The sequence below is a fragment of the Salvelinus alpinus genome, chromosome 25 (assembly GCF_045679555.1).
Source record: "Salvelinus alpinus chromosome 25, SLU_Salpinus.1, whole genome shotgun sequence".
Taxonomy (NCBI): Eukaryota; Metazoa; Chordata; class Actinopteri; order Salmoniformes; family Salmonidae; genus Salvelinus; species Salvelinus alpinus.
In genome coordinates this window covers 37388391-37398961 of record NC_092110.1, presented here as the reverse complement: position 1 = coordinate 37398961, position 10571 = coordinate 37388391, and positions in this window count along the sequence as shown.

The following is a 10571-nucleotide window of genomic DNA, read 5'->3' as shown; positions in this document are numbered from 1 at the left end:
TTCTTAGTGTTTGGTTCTGTTTGGTTCCTAGTGAATACACCCTTGAACACAGTGCAGTGGTTAATTAGACATTAGTCAGGCACTTTATCAGTTGTAATGGGAATTCGAATACGCCGCACAGAGAGAGCACAAAGAGGCTTTACATCACATTATTCTGTATCAGAAAATTAATGTTCTTTAAGAAGGTGTTACATTCACACTTTCACCATACGGCTAAATAATCAGCAATATGGGGGCTTTCAGTCTTTGTTACCAGAGGCTGGACAATTTCTCTATAAATCATATGGGGAAAAGAAAAATGCTCTATAATACATTGATACTCATTAGTTTCTTTTGCAGTTCTTCACTTCAAATCAAATCGGCCTACATTAAAAAGGGTCGCCTCGGTTATTTTATTCAACAACTTGGGACATATTCTTTCCCACCTCTGGTGTAACAACCATTTTAGCACTGAAACACATAGAGGCCTACTCACAATGGTAACAAACTCTGTTGTTCGAATGATGAGGGTAAACACCTTACAGCTGCACCACCCGTTTTTGGCTATGACATCACACAGAGCAGGGCAACTTCCTGCTTAGAGACATCATCATCAACAGAAACAATAACAACAGGATTCAAATATGCCAAGATGGACACTACTGGCATATTCTAACATGTGCCCTTTCTGAAGGCATCAATTTTGTTGTTGTTGATTTCTTAAAGAGGAAGTTGCCTGCCCCACTGTCAAATTGCTAAGTCTACCTATAATGTTTATGCAGGAGGGATATTAAAATAACTCTCCTCTGTAGATCAAGCATCTTCAAAAGGCATTTGCCTCCAAGAGCACATTGGCTCAAGGGTTTTATGCTAAATTAAGTCCACAAGCAAACCCTCAAACTAACTACAAAACATGTCTGCCTCGATCAACGGCTTTGGTGTTTGGTGGCCAGCTAGCTACAAAACATGTCTGCCTAGATCAACGGCTTTGGCATTTGGTGGACAGCTAGCTACAAAACATGTCTGCCTCCTAGATCAACGGCTTTGGTGGACAGCCAGAGCTATTTGTGATGGATCTTCGCTGTCATGAGCTGGTGGACAGCCAGAGCTATTTGTGATGGATCTTCGCTGTCATGAGCAGGTGAGCCAGAGGCAGAGCCTGTGATGATATGACAGGACCACTAGTTTAATAAGTCCTGTCAGTCTCTTTTCACCTTGAGGTGCTCTACCGTCTCATCTAGTCCAATCAGGAGTCAGAACACACAAAGAGCCAATAGCTACAGAGAACTGAAGCTAGCCACAGCCATTAGTGCCTTTTCACCCAGTTATTTTTTTAACCAAGAGGAAAAGAAAAGATACTAAGCCTGAGGCATCTGAAAGGTAACATCTACTAACAAGGTGTTTGATTGACATCCACAGTTGAGTGACATCTATTACAAGTTGCATAAGAGATCCAAAAAATGACATGCTCTTTTCAGACGGAGTGAATGAATGTCAACATGAAGGCAATCGAGGTAATGGCGGAAATCCACACCCAGTAGGATCACGCTGAGATAATGATCTGGCTAGCTGGCAGCGACCTAGAAACCGGAGTACAACCCATGGGCTGGTGTACGCACAGACAATCTCACATCCTCTTTACTGCCTCCCACATCGGGAGCCTCGGGGAGCCGCACAGTCCTTTAGGATGGCAGTGAATTACTTTAGAGGTGGATAGAGGACAATCTGAGCCTCTGTGTTCACCTCTCACTTTGGCTGGGAAACAAACAAACGCATATGCAACACAAACTGATAGGCCTGCATTTAAAGGGACAGTTTGGGTATATCATGTATAACATGCTTATTGAATTTTATCTCCTCTTGAAATACAGTATATTGGATTATGTAGCCCACATATTTATCTCTATAGTAGTTTATGTTCTTTGGGATTTGCTATTTCCGCATTTTTTATTACAATGTACTTTTTCTGTTGCTAAAATTGATAATATTAGTAAAAGCCTTTAATGTTTTCTGCATCTGGATCAAACTGCTCTTGATATACACTCAGTTTATTAGGTACACCACAACGTTCGCAAAAATTGTTTACTCCTACTTACAGTGAGTTACGTGGCCGTGGCTTGCTATAGAAAGCAGGCAGACAGGCATTGAGGCATTCAGTTACTGTTCGATTGAACGTTAGAATGGGCAAAACGAGTGACCTAAGCGACATTGCAGTGTGGTATGATCGTCGCTGTCAGACACACCGGTTCCAGAATCTCAGAAACGGACAGCCTCCTGGGCTTTTCACACACAACAGTGTCTAGGGTTTACCGGGAATGGACAAACAAAACACATCCAGTCAGCGGCAGTCCTGTGGGTGAGAGGTCGAAGGAGAAGGACAAGAACAGGCAAATAACGGCGCAGTACGACAGCGGTGTGTAGAACGGCATCTCGGAATGCACAACTCGTTGGTCCTTATCATGGATGGGCTATTGCAGCAGACAACCACACCGGGTTCCACTCCTGAAAAACCACATTTAAATAAGTATTCAGATCCTTTACTCAGTACTTTGTTGAAGCACCTTTGGCAGCGATTACAGCCTTGAGTCTTCTTGGGTGTGACGCTAAAAGCTTGTCACACGTGTATTTGTGGAGTTTCTCCCATTCTTCTCTGCAGATCCTCTCAAGCTCTGTCAGGTTGGATGGGGATTGTCGCTGCAAAGCTATTTTCAGGTCTCTCCAGAGATGTTCGATCGGGTTTAAGTCTGGGCTCAGGCTGGGCCACTCAAGGATTTTCAGAGACTTATCCTGCATACAAGGGTCTGAATCCTTATGTAAATAAGGTATCTGTTTTTATTTTATTTTATACATTTTCAAAATTTTCAAAAAAAACTGTTTTCACTTTGTCATTATGGGGTATTGTGTGTAGATTGATGAGGAAATGTGTTTAGAATAAGTTTGTAACGTAACAAAATGTGGAAAAAGGGAATGGGTCTGAATACTTTCTGAATGCACCGTATAAGTATCAGTGGCATCTGCCAGTCCCTTTGGTCTAATCTCCCTGGGCAACGTTCTAAAGTTGAGTGGCTGGTCTCCTGTGTGTGAAGGCTGAAAGGAAAGATGAGACGTTTCTATGCCCTAGCACATCCACACCCACAGAGGGGCTGTGAAGATCTACAGTATGAGTCAGTTCTGTCTCCCTCTATTTCACGATTGAACACGGTACTGTACTGTACTGTACTGTACGGAGCATAAAACCAGAAAGGAATGACAGCTCCCATACTTCACACACACACACAGAGAGAGAGAGAGAGAGAGAGAGAGAGAGAGAGAGAGAGAGAGAGAGAGAGAGAGAGAGAGAGAGAGAGAGAGAGAGTGTTAGACCAGCACCTAGATCTTCTGCACAGATTCTGTCAGACCTGGGCCCTGACAGTAAATCTCAGTAAGACCAAAATAATGGTGTTCCAAAAAAGGTCCAGTCACCAGGACCACAAATTCCATCTAGACACCGTTGCCCTAGAGCACACAAAAAACTATACATACCTCGGCCTAAACATCAGCACCACAGGTAACTTCCACAAAGCTGTGAACGATCTGAGAGACAAGGCAAGAAGGGCCTTCTATGCCATCAAAAGGAACATAAATTTCAACATACCAATTAGGATCTGGCTAAAAATACTTGAATCAGTCATAGAGCCCATTGCCCTTTATGGTTGTGAGGTCTGGGGTCCGCTCACCAACCAAGATTTCACAAAATGGGACAAACACCAAATTGAGACTCTGCATGCAGAATTCTGCAAAAATATCCTCCGTGTACAACGTAGAACACCAAATAATGCATGCAGAGCAGAATTAGGCCGATACCCACTAATTATCAAAATCCAGAAAAGAGCCGTTAAATTCTACAACCACCTAAAAGGAAGCGATTCCCAAACCTTCCATAACAAAGCCATCACCTACAGAGAGATGAACCTGGAGAAGAGTCCCCTAAGCAAGCTGGTCCTAGGGCTCTGTTCACAAACACAAACACACCCCACAGAGCCCCAGGACAACAGCACAATTAGACCCAACCAAATCATGAGAAAACAAAAAGATAATTACTTGACACATTGGAAAGAATTAACAAAAAAACAGAGCAAACTAGAATGCTATTTGGCCCTAAACAGAGAGTACACAGTGGCAGAATACCTGACCACTGTGACTGACCCAAACTTAAGGAAAGCTTTGACTATGTACAGACTCAGTGAGCATAGCCTTGCTATTGAGAAAGGCCGCCGTAGGCAGACATGGCTCTCAAGAGAAGACAGGCTATGTGCACACTGCCCACAAAATGAGGTGGAAACTGAGCTGCACTTCCTAACCTCCTGCCCAATGTATGACCATATTAGAGAGACATATTTCCCTCAGATTACACAGATCCACAAAGAATTCGAAAACAAATCCAATTTTGATAAACTCCCATATCTACTGGGTGAAATTCCACAGTGTGCCATCACAGCAGCAAGATTTGTGACCTGTTGCCACAAGAAAAGGGCAACCAGTGAAGAACAAACACCACTGTAAATACAACCCATATTTATGTTTATTTATTTTAACTTGTGTGCTTTAACCATTTGTACATTGTTACAACACTGCATATATATAATATGACATTTGTAATGTCTTTATTGTTTTGAAACTTCTGTATGTGTAATGTTTACTGTTCATTTTTATTGTTTATTTGACTTTTGTATATTACCTACCTCACTTGCTTTGGCAATGTTAACACATGTTTCCCATGCCAATAAAGCCCCTTGAATTGAATTGAATTGAATTGAGAGAGAGAGAGAGAGAGAGAGAGAGAGAGAGAGAAAGAGAGAGAGAGAGAAAGAGAGAGAGAGAGAGAGAGAGAGAGAGAGAGAGAGAGAGAGAGAGAGAGAGAGAGAGAGAGAGAGATGTGTGTGACACGTCAATCCAGAAACAAGCTATTCCAAACAGAATTCCCAATAACCTTAGTGGAATATTTTGGAAATTTAAAGCAGTAATAAGGACATTTTGAGGGAATGCCTGAGCAAAAATTAAGACACAAATAGAGCAGAAAATAACTGGAGTAAAATACCTACACAACGCTATATCCATCCCTATCATGAACAACAGCAACAGTAACTTCTAAAGAAGTGCCGCATACTAGTCTTTGTAAGGGAAACACTGCCATCTTAAGCATAAATTCTGACAGTAGGCATACATGTGTACTGTAGAGAATAAATGCTTGATGGTTTGCAACATTTTCCATTTTACTGGTCACTTCAAGTCCTTGTAAAGGACTCATTCTTTAAAATCAGCCTCCTAATGTGCTCTAAGTAATTAAAATACAATTGGTATTCATGCTATCCACCTAAACACTGGCAAAAAAACTACTGTAACCATGGTGACTGTCTACAGCTACAAACATAACTCTCCTGCAGTCAAATAACAAACAGTAACTTTCTGACCTACCTGTGTCCAGTGGTGTAAAGTACTTAAGTAAACATACTTTAAAGTGGTACTTTACTTTTACTTCACTACATTCCTAAACAAAATAATGTACTTTTTACTCCATAGATCTTCCCTGTCACCAAAAGTATTTGTTACATTTTGAATGCTTAGCAGGACATGACAATGGTCCAATTCAAACACTTATCAATAGAAAATCCCTGGTCGTCCCTACTGCTTCTTATCTGGCAGAATCACTAAACATGAATGCTTCGTTTGTAAATGATGTCTGAGTTTTGGAGTGTGCCCCTGGCTTTCCGTAAATACAAAAAAAACTTAAAAAACACCTGGTTTGCTTAATATAAGGAATTTGAAATGATTTATACTTTTACTTTTACTCTTGATACTTAAGTATATTTAAAACTAAAAACTTTATAGACTTTTACTCAAGTAGTATTTTACTGGCCGACTTTCACTCAAGTAATTCTCTAATAAGGCAACTTTACTTTTACTTTTTCCACCACTGCCTGTGTCCCCTACAGACATGTCCCGCCTTCCTCAGCTCGGCTCATGTCTTTGTTTGGGTTTCATTGGATGAACATTAAAATATTTACACATTGCATATTCCAATTGGGTGCCCCATTCAAATAATTTGTGAGATTGATCAATTTAAGACAGTTTATCATACAACCAATAAATATTGATCTGAGTAAATTCATTTCTATCCTCAAATAGGTTTTCTTTAAGTAATTGGATAACGGAATCCAATATGAATATAGTGTCATTAACTGATTTGATGCCGAGATACAGACACACGAATACCTCACAAGCCGTGCCATCTGTTTCTAAACTAGTCTGCCAGGTGCCAGAGGATGAGGGAGCCTTGCAGCGGTATACTTGTACCCCTGATTGAATAGGAAAGACTCATCATGAATATTTAAATTGTTAATTATACCGAGCCAATTGGGTAGCAGGCAGCTAATGCTCTCTGGCACTGTGCGGGGGACCCAATTTCCTCTGGATCTAAATATTGAAATATTTTGTTGTCTGCACCTGCAGCACTTGACCTTTGAGAAGATGAATAGATAGCTGGTTTTGGACTTCCAGGGTCTTATTCATTGGGGCTCTCATACAATTTACATTTGCATTTTAGTAATTTAGCAGACACTCTTATCCAGAGTGATTTACAGTTACCTAGGTGGGACAACCACATACACTACACAACCAAAAGTATGTGGACACCTGCTCATCAAACATCTCATTCCAAAATCATGGGCATTAATATGGAGTTGGGGGCCTCCCGGGTGGCGCAGTGGTCTAGGGCATTGCATCGCAGCGCTAGCTGTGCCACCAGAGATTCTGGGTTCGTGCCCAGGCTCTGTCGCAGCCGGCCGCGACCGGGAGGTCCGTGGGGCGACGCACAATTGGCCTAGCGTCGTCCGGGTTAGGGAGGGTTTGGCCGGTAGGGATATCCTTGTCCCATCGTGCACCAGCGACTCCTGTGGCGGGCCGGGCGCAGTGCGCGCTAACCAAGGTCGCCAGGTGCATGGTGTTTCCTCCGACACATTGGTGCGGCTGGCTTCCGGGTTGGATGCGCGCTGTGTTAAGAAGCAGTGCGGCTTGGTTGGGTTGGGTTGTGTTTCGGAGGACGCATGGCTTTCGACCTTCGTCTCTCCCGAGCCCGTACGGGAGTTGTAGCGATGATACAAGATAGTAATTACTAACAATTGGATACCACGAAATTGGGGAGAAAAAGGGGGTAAAAAAATAAAAAAGTGAAGAAAATTTAAAAAAGATGGAGTTGGTCCCGCCTTTGCTGCTATAACAGCCTCCACTCTTCTGGGAAGGCTTTCCACTAGATGTTGTAACATTGCTGTGGGGACTTGCTTCCATTCAGCCACAAGAGCATTAGTGAGGTCGGGCACTGATGTTGGGAGATTAGGCCTGGCTCGCAGTCGGCGTTCCAATTCATCCCAAAGGTGTTCCATAGGGTTGAGGTCAGGGCTCTGTACAGGCCAATCTAAAAAATTAAAATATACTGTATATATATATCTATTTTTTTTATCAATCTAATATTTATATATATCTTAATTCCATTCTTTTACATTTAGATTTGTGTGTATTGTTGTGAATCATTTTTAGATAATACTGCACTGTTAGATACTACTGCACTGTTGGAGCTAGGAACACAAGCATTTCACTACACCCGCAATAACATCTGCTAAATATGTGTATGTGACCAATCAAATTTGATTTGATTATAGTTTTTCCACACCAATCTCAAAAAAACATTTCTGTATGGACCTCGCTTTGTGCACGGGGGCATTGTCATGCTGAGACAGGAACGGGCCTTCCCCAAACTGTTGCCACAAAGCTGGAAGTACAGAATCGTCTAGAATGTCATTGTATGCTGTAGCGTTAAGATTTCCCTTCACTGGAACTAAGGGGCCTAGCCCGAACCATGAAAAACAGCCCCAAACCATTTTTCCTCCTCCACCGTTCAACGAGCATACTTTTGACTATGTAGTGTAGCTACCAGCAAAGTCAGTGATAGTAGGGGGGAAAGTAAAGTGTGAGTGTTAGTTAACGGAATGCAAGGGCGTTATTATTCATTTTATTTGATGGGGGAAAGGTGGAGGGGGTTCCAAGGGGAGGGGCTGTGGGAGTTTTTAAGATACTCTTTGAAGAGGTAGGTTTTCAGACGATTTTCAGAAGATGGGCAGGGACTGCTGTCCTAGCTTCAGGGGGAAGCTGGTTCCACCATTGGGGTTCCAGGACAGAGAAGAGCTTGGACTGGGCTGAGTGGGAGCTGCCCTCCCGTAGGGGTTGGAGGGCCAAGAGACCAGAGGTGGCAGAATGGAGTGCTCGGGTTGTGGTGTAGGGTTTGAGCATAGCCTGAAGGTAGGGAGGGGCAGTTCCTCTTGCTGCTCCATAGGCAAGTACCATGGTCTTGTAGTAGATGCACGCTTCGACTGAAAGCCAGTGGACTGCGTGGAGGAGCAGGGAGGCATTGGAGAACTTGGGAAGGTTGAACACCAAGCAGGCTGTGACATTCTGGATAAGTTGCAGGGGTTTGTGGGTTTGATGGCACAAGCCGGGAGAAAAATGTTTTGCAACAGGAAACAGAAATTCATTTTTCTTATTGGTAAAGTTCAGCTATTCCTTCCGGGTTTCATTCCGTTGTCCTCCATTTGGTGCCTAATGAATACAACGCTGGTGAAATGTGGTATGGAGGAGTGCAGGAAAGAATAGCCCATGGGTCCTGACACACATTGTTCTGACAGTGACACAGGTGTTTCTAAAGGCAGCGTGTCTCTGTCTGTCTCCATCTCACTGCAAGGGGGTTATGATCCAGCTTACCAACGCCACTGAGCCACTTCAATTGAATGTCAGATAACCTGTACACTGTGATTACCCACTTACCTGCCCCGTGGACTGACACAAGTCTGAAATTATGTCGTGTGTCGGCTATGATTTATGCTACCACGCGTATGACCAAAAACATGGAGCACTCGCGCACACAGACACACATACAGAACTCACACACAGACACACACACACTTTGCCACATCCATTCCCATCGTCATCATCCTTATCCTCACAGTTACCTTGACAGTCTTGTCCATGGAGGCAGACAGTAGGAGATGGTCAGTGACCTGGAGACAGTGGACCTGTCAGACATGACGTTGGTTTCCAAAGACGTTGGTTTCTTCTCTCTCTCTCCTGGTGTGGCCAACCTCTGGGGAATGTACGGCCTGACACCAAGTGCTGCAGCCTGATGCCTCTTCCCTGTTGTCGAATTAACATGATCATGGAATTGGGGAGTAGGGTACGGTTTTGAGTTTGAACTGCTAGCCACCATCGCTGAGAGACCCAATGGAGGGGGATAATTCTCCCTGTTCTAACACTGTCCCACCACCACCAACGCATTGTCCTATTCAAGTTGTTTGTAGTGGGGGGGCTGTGTAATGGTCCATGGAAGTTAGAACCCAACGATTTCTGGTTTCTTTGGGACGGCCCGATATCATCCATTGGAGAGTTGGCAAGCGGAGGGAGTGCCTCGTCCTCCTCCTCTTCCTGGTCAGAATCCTCATAGGCCACTAATGAGGTCATTGTCCTTTCCCCAGAACCCTGTGGGATGTCAATTAAAGAACACAGAGACGGGTTTAGAGCCGTGTCAAATAACCCTGCTCTACGACGAACTCTGTCCGTCTGCAATTCCCTCTCTAATTCCATCCACTCTGGATAAGCAATAACTTTATAAGAGACACGACTAGAGTGACACCTACTGGAGTGAAGTATAGCACACCAATCGAAAATCTATTCTATATGGAGTGTACAAAACATAAGGAACACCTGTTCTTTCCATGGAATAAACTGACCAGGTGAAGCCAGGTGAAAGCTATGATCCTTTTTTGTCACCTGTCACCTGTTAAATTCACTGCAAATCAGTGTAGATGAAGGGGAGGAAACAAGTTAAATATGGATTTTCAAGCCTTAAGAAACAATGGAGACGTGGATTGTGTATGTGTGCCATTACGCAACATGCTAATATCAAAGATTTTACTGAGTTACAGTTCATATAAGGAAATCAGTCAATTTAAATAAATTCATTAAGCCACAATCTTAACGAACAGTTTTGACTGGGCTGAGCGGGAACTGTACTTCCTCAGAGGTAGGGAGGCGAGCAGGCCAGAGGTGGATGAACGCAGTGCCCTTGTTTGGGTGTAGGGCCTGATCAGAGCCTGAAGGTACCTGCCACCCCATGGGGCTGTGCATTATCATGCTGAAACATGAGGTGATGGTGGCGGATGAATGGCACCACAATGGGCCACAAGATCTCGTCACGGTATCTCTGTGGATTCAAATTGCCATCCGATAAAATGTGAATGCGTTTGTTGTGCGTAGCTTATGCTTGCCCATACCATTACCTCACCGCCACCATGGGGCACTCTGTTCACAACGTTGACATCAGCAAACCGCTAGCCCATACGACACCATGCACGTGGTCTGTTATTGTGAGGCCGGTTGGAAGTACTGCCAAATTCTCTAAAACGATGTTGGAAATGGCATATGGTAGAGAAATTAACATTAAATTCTCTGCCAACAGCTCTGGTGGACATTCCTGCAGTCAGCATTCCAATTGCACGCTCCCTCAACTT